Genomic DNA, 17232 nt, shown 5'->3' on the forward strand with positions numbered 1-17232 from the left:
ATTCTGAACCTATCTTGGGAACACTTGGTGTGATACAGGAATACATGTTAGATCAATGGAGCATGTATACACATATATCTGGAGGCACTCACACAGACAGTAACCTAATCTGTGCTACTGCAATTTTACCCACTCCACCCCAAAACCATGTTCAACTTTTTATATATTTTTCTTAATTTTACAGCTGCATATATAAAATATCCCCAGGGACATCACAAACACCTGTGCGGTTAAAAAGTGCAGAAATAATTTGATGCCTGCCTTGCTTTTGCTGATTTTGTCCGTCTCAGTATAATGTTTTTTTTTTTTGTGTGTGTGTGTGTGTGTGTGTGTGTGTGTGTGTGTGTGTGTGTGTGTGTGCACGGGCACGTGTGTTTGTGGCTGTCTTGCGAATAGACTGTTTACCGTGTACTACAACATCCGGACTTAAATATAAATAAATATAAATATTTTAACAGAGACACTGAAGATCGAAATCTGAACCTGCTGACCTGCATTAATTGAGGCAGATGTCCCCTGTGCCACCATGCTAATTAGATAAAGACGATGAGAACTAAAGCTGCAGTTAGAGAGAGTAAGTCAAATCTTCTTTTTTTTCTTCTTTCGGCTGCTCCCTTTTGGGGTTGCCACAGAGGGTCATCTGTTTCTCCGTACCCCACTGTCCTCTACATCTGCCTCTTTTAAACCAACTACCTGTATGTCTTCCCCTCACCACGTCTATAAACCTCCTCCTTGGTCTTTCCCCTTTTCTTCCTTCCTGGTGGCTCCATCCTCAGCATTCTCCTACCAATATACCCCATGTCCCTCCTCTGAACATGTTCAAACCATTTCAATCTCGCCTCCCTTACCTTGTCCCAGAACGTCCTACATGCGCTGTCCCTCTTATAAACGAATCCTGTCCATCCTCTTCACTCCCAACAAAAACCTCAACATCTTCAGCTCTGCTACCTCCAGCTCCACCTTCTGTCTTTTACTCAATGCCACTGTCTCTAAACCATCCAACATCGCAGGTCTCACCACAGTCCTATAAACTTTCCCTTTCACTCTCACAGATACCCTTCTTTATATTCTAATATTCCCATGAAGTTGGGGAAAATGTACAAATGAACTAGGGAAAAATATGACTATACATATTATAATGACCGAAACAGGCATCAATTAAAAAAGAAAGAAAAAAAAAATCCAACTTAAGTTTAATAAACAATTAGAGAGAAAGAGAGAAAGAGAGAGAGAGAGAGTGAGAGAGAGAGATTTTTAGATAATAATAATAAGAGATTATTAAAAGAAATAGAGAGAATTATGAAATCTTCCTGTTAGAAACTAACAGTTTGTTTTAGAGAAGTAGTCACTCTGCTCCAGGGGAGTGTCTGGGCAAAACTGACAGAGGTGAGATAAATGGTTAGCACTATCCAGGCCATTTCTTCTGCAGCGCTCCACATTGCACTCATCCCTTCATCTCCCATGTATAACACTCAGGACAGAAGCTAAATGCTTAGAGTAAGTTAGAGCTCACACTTGTGTCATTCTAAATATTTTTTTTTGAGCCATCCAGTTTACATGGATTACAATTATTAAATAACTGGTGAGCCAATACAACATCCCTATTCACCAGATGTCTCTGCACTTTTGCACCATGTAGAACCCTGTACAGAAAATGTTCTATAACCCTTTAACTTTTTATCAGAAAGGGTCTCAAATAGCTCCCTATTTGAAATTGTTACCCAATGAACCTAATCTACAAGAGTGTGGGTTGCCATGGCTATTAATTAATTACATCATTTTTATTCTATATATAAACTTCACTCTCAAGCCTTTTGCATTAGTAAAAATGTCCCTGTCGTTCTTTAAAACTATTTCATTCGCATTGTTAACAAATTATCTGCATGCTGTGTGTAATGACTGGTGATTGTAGATTTAGATTGTTTTCTTGTTTACTGCCTTATTTCTCTACTGCCACCAGATCAATGCATATAAACCAGTACCATATATATTCTGTTTTGCTCCCTGGTGGTCTCCCTAGGATCTCACACTCTCACTGCAATGGCCCAGGTTTGATTTCTGGGCAGGAAACCAACCCAATCACTAAGGGTTGCCCAAGCCAGCACACTCGTAGTACACAAGCCCGGATAATAATGTGAAGGTTACATCTGGTGTAAAACCTGTGCCAAGTGAAATACATGGATCAATAACCAGTTGTGTGACCACTAATAAGAGCTTCCGCAGGAAAATGACAGCAATAACCCTATGTAACCAATTATAATGCTGTGAATTCTGATTATGATTTGATCATAAATCTCATTTGATCTTACTAGACATTACCTGCATTATCTAACAAAATTCCTAACTCAATGCATCTATAATCATGTGTACAAGGTGGTATCAAAAGGTTTTGAGACTAATGGTGCTCACTGGTGCTATTCTGACCACTTGCGTTACCACGTTGGCGATTTTTTCAAGTTGCAACAAAGAGCAAATTTGAAATTCTGCGTGAAACTGGGCAAATCTGCCACAGCGGCATTTGATATGAAATATGTTTGACATACAGTGATGCTGCTATAAGTTGTCCAAGGTGTTTTGTGTGGCACGCACTCTTTAAGGCCTTCAGCAAGCTTTGGGAACTGAGGATCGTCAGAGACCAATGCACATGATCTCACTTCAAAATGAAGATCCAGTTCACAGGTTTTCGTTTTGATACTATTGTGGAGATCCAGGACAAATAGCAGAAGGTGCTTAACACGCTTCAAAAAGATGACTTCCAGGACATATTCCAGAAGTGGCAGGAACACTGAGAGCACTCTATTGCTGTGCAAGGGGACTTTTATAGGTTCAAATCAAAGTTCAGCAGAACGAGGATTTGACAAAACAGATGGAGAATAAGGAAAAATGGCAAACAGTAGAGTACATAAAGATCCAGCAAACTCTGGTAATCCTTTAGAAAGGCTAATTCCACGGAATATACGATATCCTGAAAAGGTTGTAATCCAAGCAAGAATCCGAAGCGTGAGTACTCTCTGTGTGTCTGTGTGTGTGTGTGTGTTCCCAGCCTAAACTGTAGAATGGACAGTGACATGAGGGGAGAGCGGATCTTATGTAGTGTGGTGAGCTGATGAGTGCCAGGTGCAGGTATTTAGTATGATGGAGAGCTGCTAGGAGTGATAGGTGCGTCTGGGAAAGGTGTGGCTGGTGGATCCCTGACATATATGAAGATTATAGTGTGTAAATGTACAAAAAAAGTTAGCATTTGGACATTTTCACAAAACTTCAGGCCTTCAGAACAAAACATGTGTAGGCAGGCAAGCACCTACCAGTAGGGGTGTGGTTGGCTAATTATCCCAAGACTTTTAAAGCAGGCACTGGGCAAGAGGCTTCGAAATGTGGGCCCTGTTTTGAAAGCACATGGGCTATAGTGCTGCTTTGTTTGGTTGCGTTTGAAGTCGCCCTAGAGGAGATAGGCCAAGTTTGTTTAATTTGTTTATTTAGAGGGATTTATTTTTGATTGTATGGGAAAATTGTTTTTGTTTATTTAGTTTCAGATAAATTTAGCAATGCTGACTGTGTATGTTGACAGCTGCTGGTGTAGATCTGGATAGGGTTTTGTTTTTGGGCCTGTGCTCTAAACAGGTTTCTTTCTCCTTCGAGTTCGTTTCGAAGGGGTGGCGTAGTTGCTACACATGTTTACAACTTTTTTCATGAAAGAAAAACTAAACAAAACTATTAGTCTAAAAACACCCTTAAATGTTTAATAAGCTTCAGCATATCATAATGTGCATACTCATCGGACCATTCAGTGAGTGTTTGTGCACTGTGTATGAAGCAGAAACACAAGCTCGGTTGAAAATCATTTTTGTGAGTAAAGTTTTGTTTTACCATTCTATTAAGATAATCACTCAGAACTTGTACTGATTTGCAATGACTTATCTTTTGAAAGCGAATGAGAATTACATCCTGGAATGTTTTACTGTGACAAGAATTCGTTATGCACAAGTTTAATAACCTTGGTCTATAAAAGTCCATCTACAACAGTCTACTAGACTTTCTGACTAACAGACCAAAGGCAGCAAGTATAACAAACAGCAAATCATCCACTCTGAATTGAATGGATTCTGCTTTAGCACTCGGGCATGCCGCTCATTGACTTATGACTAACCAGACTTGGACAATAATGATCTGTCTGTCTATAGGAGTGAGCTACTATTCTCTGTTTGCATGATGTCTCATTAACAGACTCTCTCTGAAGTTCTAGCTTATATTACACACTGCCAAAATGAGAGAAACGATATCTGCCTCTGGACATTTACACAGGCTTAGTCAAGTATTCATAAGCAGACCATTAAACAATTACTTTATTTTCAAAATGTGGGGGTGTATGTGGACAGTGCATTCACTTGGACCAGAAGTGTTTGCATTTTTCAAAAAGGTCCACAAAATATAATTCATAAAAAAGTAGGAGAGGTCACTTGGGGACACTGGACACTAGGGAAGTTTGTTCAGCCATTTTAATCATACTGCAGTAGAACACTGAAGGCTTGACCTAGATCAGTTAACACTCATTCCAGCCTAGTGCCGATATTAATCATCTCCCAAAATGTAGGTTGCCAGTTTGTAGGTGAATATTACTGTTATGTAATATTATGTGCAAAAACATATACTTTAAATATATATTGAATATAATGGCAGGCATCCTGGTGGTCTAGTGGTTAGGATGCGGCGCTCTTACTGCTGCGGCCCGGGTTCGATCCCCGGTCAGGGAACCAACCCCAGCCATTAAGGTTGCACAAGCCTTAGTGCCGGTCCCAAGGCCAGATAAATGGGGAGGGTTGCGTTAGGAAATCCAGCGTAAAAATATGTGCCAAATCAAACATGCGGCTGGTCCGCTGTGGCGACCCCTAACGGGAGAAGCCGAAAGAAAGTCATCCTTAGGATACCTCATACTCCTTTGTATTGTCATGAAGTCTCATTGCTAACGCTGATTAAATGCTCTTATTATTTTAGATTTGACTTATGGATTATTATTGTTGCTGCCTCCTTGTGAGTTGACCACTGATACTGTTTAAAATGATTTTCAGATTAACCCTAATGAGCAACACTGAAATTGCACACTCGATTCAGAACTATAATCCCTACATATAATATTTGATGGAAAAACAGACATTTATACTCCCACTAACATGTAAAAATAGAAATAGCTTCTGACTCCTGAGTGGGCAACTAAATGACTGTTTTGCTCACCAAACAACACCGATATCTTCAAATTTATATATCAGTGCACTCTGGGCTTTGAGGAGAATAAAATGCTTTAAGGTGAACATTGCAACTCTAGTCGGCTTCTACCACTACATTATGTCTTTGCCAATTTGACTGTTCAACTTCTGTAGACTTCTACATAATATTTTTAGACCAGTGACACTTGCCATGCACAACCTTTTGCACCTGCATGACAGAATATGGTCAATCAACGGTAATGTCTTTCATCAATCCTGCACTAGAGTATTTTCTTTTTTTTCCCTACCCCCTGTAAAGAAAATCTTGGTGCACACCAACCATTTAAAAAATATATTTCTTCCCTGCTGTCAAGTTTCTCAAACTCAGTCACTTATACATGCAATAATTTTTACAACATTATTAAATTCAGAGTTTCTGTATATTGTACATGTATATGTCAAATCATACTTGTACCACACTCACTTTCAAATTTTATTTATTTATTCTTTTTTTTTTTTTTACACATCCATGTCTACATAAAGAGTCACACAGAAGGTGCCAAAGTATGTCATTAGCCAGAGTGTTTTTCCTGCCCTCTTGCTACATTTCTTCAGACAATCTAGAAGTCCGCCCATACTCCCCCTGGTGTTGCATGGCAAAAAAAGGTGGATAAGCATGAAAGATGCATAGATCTTTACTTCAAGATTTGGTAACTTCAGCTAATTGAACTTTTGTTTAGTTTAGGGACTGTGGTCTTCAAATAAAAGAAGAGCTGCTTATTATTGGTGCAAGTCTAGGCAAATGTCTCCTCTGTCGAATTTGTCCAGTCACATATACCAATGTTTTTGTGCTAAAATCCTGATCTTGTCTTTTAAGCACTGTTCGCCTCTCAACATGACCCAATCACAACCCTTTCCACATTTAAGTCTTAATGATTCTTCATATGTGTGTGTGTGTGTGTGTATATTTTGCTGTACCTCCCACTTTTTCTATGCAATATAATCGAGTATTCAGTGTGCAGCTCAATACTGAATCTTGAACTGAGTGCAGAAAGAAGATGAGAAGCACAAAATACTGATGGACTTCTGCTTGTAATGTTTGCCATGTCACACTGCTGTGTTCCGGCCCAGATGGTAAATTTGCCACACACAGGCAACATCTGTGGTCATGAGCTCTACTTTGTAATGAACCCTACCAAGCACAGAACAACTAAATACCAACAGTCATTAACATTTCCTGTGACTGTGTGATAGAAAACAGATTGGCTCTAGAAATATTCACTTAGAAAAAGGCATAGTTTCTCCAGTTTTTCTTTTAAGCACCCTCATTTTCATTAATCCATTTGAATAAAAGTATGACAAACAATATGCACATTCTTTCTTTCGGCTTCACCCATTAGGGGTCGCCACAGCGGACCATCCGCATGTTTGATTTGGCACGTTTTTATCCATTTATCCGGGCTTGGGACCGGCACTAAGGCTTGTGCATCCCTAGTGGTCTAGTGGTTAGGATGCGGCGTTCTCACCGCTGCGGCCCGGGTTCGATTCCCGGTCAGGGAACCAACCCCAGCCATTAGGATTGCACAAGCCTTAGTGCCGGACCCAAGCCCGGATAAATGGGGAGGGTTGCGTTAGGAAGAGCATCCAGCGTAAAAAAAAAAAAACATGTGCCAAATTAAACATGCGGATGGTCCGCTGTGGTGACCCCAATGAGAGAAGGTAAAAGATGCACATTCTAGATTTTGCTTAAGTGAATATTCCTGTCCTAATATTTAGCATTTTTTTATTTGTATAGCGCTATTTACAGAAAAAATTGTCTTAAAGCAGCTTTGAACAGATAAAACCGTTATAAAGTTGGATAAAAGATTGTATGTTTATTTATTGTAAGTTTATCGCCTATAAGTTTGTTCCTTATTATCATTTATCCCTTATGAGCGAGCCAGAGGCGACAGTAGCAAGGACAATCTCCCTGAGACGGCATGAGGAGGAAACCTTGAGAGGAACCAGACTCAAAAGTGAACCCATCCTCATCTGGGTGGCACCAAATGTTCATTCAGTGCAGTCCCATTGTTGAGGTGTGTAGTAATAGGTGCTTAATGCAACCTGTGGTCCTGAGCCATTGTAATAGACTGGTGATATTAATTACAGTCCCAAAGCTTTTAAGTTTTTCACATATTAAATCATTTAGTCATTTGAGTCCATAGCAATTCATTGAATTTCTAGACCTACACTTTTTCCTTTACTACTGTTCAATAAAGCAAAATATCCTTTCCGGTGCTGCAGCTCACCATCATTTTGTAGGGTATGATACCACACCCAGCATACACCTCGGCACAGAAAAAAGATCATCCTCTCCTCACCCTACCATAAATAAATAATTGTGAGACGCTATGTATTAGACTCTTACTCCCTGAGATCTCAAAACTCTGGACTTCTAGTAGTTCCTAGAATAGCAAAGTCGACTAAAGGTGGTAAAGCATTTTCACATTTAGCTCCTAAACTTTGGAATAGTCTTCCTGACAATGTTCGTGGCTCAGACACACTTACCCAGTTTAAGTGTAGATTAAAAACGTCCCTTAATATTAAAAACTTTTTAGCAAAGCCTACACATAACATACGTCTCACATCATAACCTTGTGCTCCAGAACATCTGATCACATGCACATTATCAACTTGTGCTGTTAATATCATGAACAGCAGCTACGCTAATTTCTCTCCACTGCTTCTCTTTCTCTCATGAGGATTATGGACCTTTGAAGAAGTAGATGCCGAACTCGCAAGCATCCCGAACCATCTAGAGACGTACCAGTGCCAATTGGATCCCACTACATGTGTGGAGTTTTGACATTGGACTTCCTGGAGTGTTTAAAGGCTCTGGCATGGAGAAGCTGGTGCTGGATCTGTGATGATCACAAATGTTGAGCTATTATTTTTATTTTGCTTAGTATCTCCTAGTTTTATAACCATAATGACTGTATAAGACTGTAGAAAGAACATTAGTTATAATCTTATACTCCAGTGCTCATGTTAGTTCTCTCTCTCTCCAGTGTTCTGTATTGTTGAAAGATTTATGATCAAACTCTTGATGTCACCCAAATGAGGATGGGTTCCCCTTTTGAGTCTGGTTCCTCTCAAGGTTTCTTCCTCATAACATCTAAGGGAGTTTTTCCTTGCCACAGTCACCACAGCTGCTCATCAGGGATTAATACACACCATTCACCTTCACTGTTAAATTCTGTAAAGCTGCTTTAAGACAATGTCTGTTGTTAAAAGTGCTATAGAAATAAACTTGACTTGACTTGACTATATCTCTGAGAAGGATGATTTCACTTTTAAATGTGTATGTGTGGGAAACCTTCACAATCTCAGCCAATGTCCTAAATGGCCAATCTGGCTGGATGGAATATGTGTTCCCAGTTCTTGAAATATTCACCAGACCCTCAATTAGAGGTCAGATGCAGCTTTTCTCGTTTGTCTGCAACTGATTTAGCTTTGGCTGCACCTCTCAGGATGAGCCACCTTGAATGGTTAATTAATCAAATACTGGCTGTTTTACAGACAGGAAAGACAAGTAATCAGCTACCCTTGTTCGTGTGTGTGTGTGTGTGTGTGTGTGTGTGTGTGTGTGTGTGTGCGCACGCATGTGGCTAATATTGGTCACAGACTCTTACACAATTGATCATTTTCAGGTGACTCACATAAGGGGAAAAAAAGCTGACCATGCAGAGAGCCCTTAAGGGATCCATTAGAAGCCATAACAAAGCCCATACGTGGGCAAACAATAAAAAAATATATATCATTTACACACACACACACACACACACACTCTCTCTCTCTCTCTCTCTCTCTCTCTCTATATATATATATATATATATATATATATATATATATATATATATATATAGCTTAGATATATATATATATATATATAGAAGCTAGATATATAAGCTATATATATATGCTAGAAGCTAGAAGCTAACCTGGTGTTCTGTTCTACATTGTTGATAGTTTTCATACTTCAGCTGTGAAAGGAACATTTTTAAGAGCTCAACACAACAGCAGAAGCCACTTTAGTTTTTGATTGTGAATATATCATTCAGCTTGTTTTGTTATTTATTTCAGAAATCCTTGTGATATATTCCGTTTGTGCTGGTCTGACTTTAATAAAATAGTGTTTAAAAATTATTTTGTGTTTAAGTCAGTTTTGTGTTTGTAGACCATAACGCATAAAAAGGCATTAATGTGAACATTAAAGAAGGTTCTTTAAAAAAGTAACTAAAAAGTTACTTTTAACAGTAACGCATTACTTTTTGGTGTAAGTAATCAACAAAGTAACGGAGTTACTTTTTGAATGAAGTAACAAATAACTGTAACTAGTTACTATTTTTTATTAATGAGCACAACACTGTGTGTGTGTGTATATATATATATATATATATATATATATATATATATATATATATATATATATATATATATATATATAATATCCAGATATTTGTGTTATTTTCATCTGTACACACTGTCAATCCAAACTATCTTGCTGTGTAAAAGCACTTGTGTTGCATGTATTCTACAATAATAGATATGATTATTTCCCACCAGGTTTTTCTCTACGATATCTCCAGGCTTATTGTTGAGCTTCCATTCAATTCAAAAGGAAGTGCGGATATGGCCGAGTCTCTGAGGACCTCTCCTAGAAGGAATTCTAAAACTAAGCGAAGTGGTTCCACTTAAAGTGGTTGTGCTCATGAAATTTTCATACCTCCACGGATGAAACCTTGTCATGACATTATTTGCCTTGTGGATATATAGATGGAATCAATTGACAAAGCCCCTCTCATTCTTCTTTCCATTCCCATAATTCTCTTTGATCCCATTACAATAGGAATAGAGAGAGTGAAAAAAAATGACAGTCACAAAACAAACAAGACACAATGACTTCAATGCATCTATTTCAATGTGTGGTGTATAAATCATTCAAACATTCAGCTTGCATTAATTTTTCATTATGGTACACTGCTAATGCACATGATAATTATGTTTAATTACAATTCTCTAATTATAATCTGAATGTGATACTGTATGTGCAACAGATTAGCGTCAATTATCAGAGTTGGTTTAATAATTACAGACACATAAGGCGAAAGTTCTCGAGCATGGAGTTTATGAGTTAGAAGGCTTTAATGAGATTCGGGAACTTGTTGGAACGGATGGAATATTGTGCTGGGAATCGGGAGCACAAGCAGTCTCTGAGACATTATTTTGCATGTGTTCTGTGTTACAGTGAGCACACAGGTTTCTAATTAAATCAGAAACATGAATTTATGCATCAGTTTGCCCAAACATAATTCAATCTCATACAACATTTTCACCATTTCTAACAAAAAAGAGTAATTTTATTTATTTTCATATTATTATTATTATTATTATTATTATTATTATTATTATTATTATTATTATTTATGCATCAATTTGCCCAAACTTGATTTAATCTCATACAACATTGTCACTATTTCTAACAAAGAAGTGAAATTTTATTAATTTTCCTATCATTATAATTGTATTATTATTATTATTATTATTATTATTATTATTATTATTATATATTTTTATTATTATTACTATTATTATTATTTATGCATCAATTTGTACAAACCTAATTTTCACTATTTCTAATGATTAAGAGCAATTTTATTTATTTTCATATCATTATTTTATTTTGCAAGTAAATCAGAATTTCTTAGCAGAAATGACAATTGTGAGACAACAGTCAATTCATGTTCATAACAGTTAAAAAAAATATATATATTACTGTACACAACACAGTCTCACGGCATTTCGTGATATAGTCCCAAAAGTTAATCCATTGATTCGTGTTCATATAAACAAATTTCCCTCTTTTTTTTTGTTTCACTCAGCACAACTGCCTCCGTCTGACAGAAATGCCTTTTTTCCCCCATTTTCTTTCAGAGAAAAAGGCAGAAAATATACGGTTAGGGTAAGGGTTAGGGTTATACTGTAACAAATGTGTGTCTAATTAACGTAGTCTCCTTAATTACTCGAGAGAAAATATTTACAGTATTTTGACTGGAAGGAATCATTGACTGTGGTTTATATTAGTAAGTCTTCTTCTTCTTTCGACTTCTCCCTTTTGGGGTCGCCACAGCGGATCATCCGTCTCCATACCCCCCTGTCCTCTACATCTGCCTCTTTCAAACCAACTACCTGCATGTCTTCCCTCACCACATCCATAAACCTTCTCCTTGGCCTTCCTATTTTCCACCTTCCTGGTGGCTCCATCCTCAGCATTCTCCTACCAATATACCCCATGTCCCTCCTCTGCACATGTCCAAACCATCTCAATCGTGCTTCCCTCACCTTGTCTCCAAAACGTCTTACATGCGCTGTCCCTCTAATAAACTAATTTCTAATCCTGTCCATCCTCGTCACTCCCAATGAAAACCTCAACATCTGCAGCTCTGCTACCTCCAGCTCCACCTCCTTCTGACCTTCTCTATACTTCTCCATCAACATTCTCAAAGCAATGTTGAGTGTGCTGGTACCGATCTTAAAGATCGGTACCAGCACACTCCTTCTCCATTCCTCAGGCATCCTCTCACCTTCCAATATCTTGTTGAACAATCTGGTTAAAAACTCCACTGCCATCTCTCCCAAACATCTCCATGCTTCTACCGGTATGTCATCTGGTTCAACCAACTTTCCACTCTTCATCCTCTTAATCGCTGCTCTCACTTCCTCCTTACTAATCCTATCAAGTTCATTAGCTGCTTAAAATACTCCCTCCATCTTCTCAACACACTCTCCTCACTAGTCAACACATTTTCATCTCCATCCTTTATTGCTCTAATTTGCAGCACATCCTTCCCAGATCGGTCCCTCTGCCTGGCCAATCGGTATAAATCCTTTTCTTCTTTCTTAGTGTCCAACTTCTCATACAGCTCCTCATATGCCTTTTCCCTGGCTTTTCCCACATCCCTCTTTACCTGCTGTCACATCTCCTTGTACTTCTGTCGACTTTTCTCATCACTCTGTCGATCCCACTTTTCACCGCCACGTGTCTTTGTCTTCCTTTTTATTTTCAGATGTCACACCAAGTACCTTTCTAGCTGTCTCTCTTATCACTTCTGCAGTAGTTGCCCAATCATCCAGCACGTCTTCACCACCACTGAGCCTCTGTCTGACCTCTTCCCTAAATCTCACACTACAGTCTTCCTCCTTTAGTTTCCACCATCTTATTCTTCTTTCAGTCCTCACTCTCCTCCTCTTCTTCTTCACCTCCAAAACCCTCCTACAGACCACCATCCGATGCTATCTAGCTACACTGTCCCCCTGCCAACACCTTACAGTCTCTAATCTCCATTTCCATCCTTTTAGCAAAATCTACCATGGCCATAAAAGTCTGCCCCAATCACCAATCTTTCATTCCTAGGTACACCTTCTACCACTTCATCTAACACACTCCAGAATTTTTTCTTCTCCTCCATCTCACAATCTACTTGTGGAGAATAAGCACTGATGACATTTATCATTAACCATTTAACTTCCAGCTTCACGTTCATCAAACACACAATCATAAACTTTCTTCACATCCACTACACTCTTACTGTACTTTTCCTTCAGAATCACCCCTACACCATTTCTCTTTCCATCCACACCATGAAAGAACAGTTTAAATCCACCTACATTGTTCCTGGTCTTACTCCCCTTCCACTTGGTCTCCTGAACACACAACAAATCTACCTTTCTCCCCTCCATCATATCAGCTACCTCTCTCCCTGTACCAGTCATAGTTTTAACATTTAATGTACCCACCCTGTATAGTATTATATTAGTGAGTAGCTTACCAAATATAAAGCAATAAAAAAAAAAGTATAAAATCTCCTGCTTAAATGTTGAGTAATAGTGCTTGAAGATTGAAAAATCAATAATAAACGAGAAAAAAAAACAATACAGTGTCTGTGGTATTGCATCATCTGCGTAGGATCATTTGTGAATCAGTTGGATCTCATGTACCAGACACCCCTTTTAACCCTTAACATCTGCATATAAATTACAGACTGAGTCTCAACCTTAACAATTATATTGGGGTTTCATGTCTAAGTATCTTCCCTCATGACACAAAGGCAATAAACAGACAGTTCTCTGGTCTCTCCACCTAACTTCATAAACATTCCAATGGGAAGGCCCTTCACACCCAGCCTCAGGCACCAGTACATCTGGTGTTAATAGATACCCCCACACACAAAGCACACACGCATAAGGGCATGTTCTTTATTTAGTCAATAATAAAGTGTTAAAGTCTATTCTCCTAAAAGACCCATCAAGAATCTCCTTTGTCCACAGCATCTGGACTGTTGTTCAGCAACAAAGCCAATGCAAGTAACCGTTTACCAACTATCTAGATGTGTGTTTAAGTTCAAACCTCTTTATTAAGGTGAATTTTGATTCCTTGATGATTCTCATTAGGTTGTGGTCAATTGAGGTTAAACTTGCCATTCCTTTCTCTTCCTTTTTTCTCTTTTTTCCCCATTTTCATTTCTTTTTCCTTATATGTATGTTTGTGTTCAGCTAGATGGTTAGATTGGGTTGTTTGCGTGGGAGCTGGTGCTTTATGATTGATGGTGTCACCTATGGAAGACATGCTTTTCATATCTAGAATATTGCTTGCCTTGTTCATGTCTGATGTGAAAGTAAAGTGGATTTCCTCAGTTCTGAGCAGACAGTTGAAAAGTAATTACCTACACGGAATATGAATGAAACAGAATGACAATTTTCCTAGAATGATAGTTTATTTAGTTTGACCAGGTTGTTGACTTTGTCCAATAAAACTGTTCCACTGAAAATACAAAACCATTTGCAAAACACTCAGTGATGAGGTGGAAATATTCCTTAGATAAGATAAAAAAAAAATAATTAGCATTTTTTTTCACAAAATAGACAGGATTTATTAACCTAATCTAACTGGCTTCTATAAATAGCTTCTATATGCTAGTCATCTGTAGGTAATTTCTAGCTCCCACTGCAACCCTTCTGTAGCTTAAACTGTTTGCTAGTTACACACCAATCAACAGGTTGTTTACTTTTGTTGTCTTTCAGTATATAACATTAGCATATCTTCTAGTGAGACATTCAGTAAATCCCTTTAGACTACTTAGTTACAGTGTGCTGCTGCTGTACACATACAGAGCTGAAACACATAGCATTATTTAATCTAAATAGTGCGTTCAAATTCAATGACACCAATGACTATTATAGGTGAACTTTTTTTTTTAACAATGGTCATTTTCTACAATTACCCTTGATTACGTTCGCTATTTTCCACTACTACCCTTCATGTAAATGAACTACATTTATGACTGATTCAACACAATGTGACCTATTTGGAATTCAGCCCATGGCTTGCAGTTGTTTTTCAGAAAAGAGCAGCTGTGTCAGCGTCACAATCACAGATGCTGCCTGTCAAACTAGACCACACCAACACCGTCATGGGGCAAAGTAAGCAAAATGCTTACAAGAGGGCAGTGACCAAACTCCATTTTATATACAGTATACACAACACAGATATTTACAGAGTTCAGAGCAAAGATTATGCATCCTGTATGAATCTGTCAGGCCAATGCAGACTAGGTACCAACTGGTACTCATTATTCTATAGATTTAATGGACAAAAACATTTAGACATATTTTCCTGCACTAATTGTTTAACTATACTAACTAGTGTACCACATAAAGGGGCATTTCCAAATGGCATATTAATGCAAGGTGGCATTTCATGTGCAGGTGCCCAATATGGTGACCTAAAGGTAGCATGGGTAGATTGCATACCATTTAAAAAAAAAAAGGTTTTTAGATGTTAGTCTATCATCTACCCTGCCTATGGAATTTGCCACTTGATTTGCCAGTCTAAAATCTTCTCTCAGGGCCTGCACAAAACACCAATCAAGAAAGGAAGAAAAAAAAATGTCAACAAGAGTAGGAAAAAACTGCTTCTCAGTCAGGGGGTATTCGAAGGAGTTGTCTGATTATAAATGACATTCACCTGTTTGCACTCAAGTGATTGCGTGCTGGTGTAGAGGTGTGACTGGAGGTTTTGTAATGGGGTTTTTGGCTGAGAATTGTGGGTGCTGTAGTGTACAACTTTGAGACAAAAAGTAAGGAAAAAGTCTTGCAGTAAATATGCCAGCTAGCTTTCCAATATACAACAAAATGAATGAATGAATGAATTAATGAATGAACATAAGACATAAGGTACAAACATGGAGGAGGAGAAAAGAGAACTTGACGGACATAATGGAACATGGTGGAATGGAAAGAAATGTAAATTTAACAACATACAACCATGAGAGAGGAAAGTATAATTGAATTAGCAAGCTGACTCTCTAATGAAACAAATAGCAACACAAATCAAAAACGGAAAACAAAAAAACAAATGAAAAGAAAAGAAAAAAAGGGGGGGGGGGATTTTTGAGATGATAAAAATATGCAACTAGCTGGCTAATGTAAAACCGTTGAAGCATACACATACACACACAAAAAAAATGGGACAGGATACAGGTGAAAAAACATGAGATGAAAATATACACAGTGGTTGCCTAATGCAAAACCTGGATTGAAATTTACAGCAAATCAAGTTGCTTTCAGCAAGGCTGTTCCCAAAAACGCTTGGCAGATTTTAATACAAGACCCTGCAGGGGAAATATGGAAATAGCTCCAAAAAGGAACCATATTGAAGAAGGTTGAGAATTTAAATTAGGTAGCAGTGAAGCAGTATCTATGTGCCACTCTGCTTCTGCTATGAAAAACATGATTTTAAAGCAAATCTTTCATACAGTAAACTGCCGAAAAGCTCTATGGCACCTACTGCAATACAAACACTTAATAGTGTATGGAAATGATGAGTTATATATCTGTTGTTGCTTGCTAATCCACAACAATAATTAGACAAATTTTGTGAGGGATTCACCCAAAGAGGATATTTGCAATGGCTGTGCTGTTTGATTTCAGACTTCAGTTGACTTCTATTGTATCTTAGCTGCTTCGCTGATGGAAATTTACATCAGACAGATTTGACACTTGACAGATTCTTTCTTTAACAAAACTGTCATTTTAGGTCACTATCTCCCCTTTCTCTCTCTCACACACACACATTTATACAGAATATAGCTCATTGTCCACCTATGCTCAGTGTGTGTAGTGCTGGTAAGAATGAAATAGTTATGAAAGATTTGTAGGTGTTTTTGCAGTGATGGGCCATCAGGGCCAGCAAAACCTTCTCTGCTGGCCTAAACACTTTCAGAAGCGCTGACCTACATTTACAACCTAAATTCTAATATTTGATAGATAGATAGATAGATAGATAGATAGATAGATAGATAGATAGATAGATAGATAGATAGATAGATAGATAGATAGATAGATAGATAGATAGATATTATAAATTTATTCCCAACAGTTTATTCTCTTCATTTCTTAGCATTTCTCTTAGCTGCACTGCTTCCAGTACATGTATGTGGATGTTAGATTTTTTTTGTCCAATCAGATTTCAGCCTCTATGTGCTGCCATGTCAATCTAATCTGCCCAGGGCCTTCAAGGCAGTACTCCTGGCCTTTTAACCATAGTCTCTATTAGCAATGGATCTGTTTCTTTAACCAATCAGATTTAAAATTAGCTGGCCCAAAATAGCTTCAGCATTTTTCTGTCCTCTGATTGGTTGGTGAGAGGGAAACTGTTACAGCCAAGTTCGGCTGGCAAAACACGTCTGTAGCGCTGCACACATTAATACCTCTGAGTTTGACTTTTTTATGCCTACGGAGGAAGAGAAATTTATTTGGTCTCGGACATACCTAAAAATACATTTTGAAGAAAAGCTAGACATCGTGAGGAGAGGTCGGACAACCCCGAAGCTAGCTAGCTTGTCTCAGCCTGGGAAAGGGTGTGTTCACCACTTCCAGACCAGTGAATACGAGCGGGACCACTGGCTTACAGCCTCTGAGGAGCAATGCATGA

Source organism: Silurus meridionalis, chromosome 7, assembly GCF_014805685.1.
Source record: "Silurus meridionalis isolate SWU-2019-XX chromosome 7, ASM1480568v1, whole genome shotgun sequence".
Taxonomy (NCBI): Eukaryota; Metazoa; Chordata; class Actinopteri; order Siluriformes; family Siluridae; genus Silurus; species Silurus meridionalis.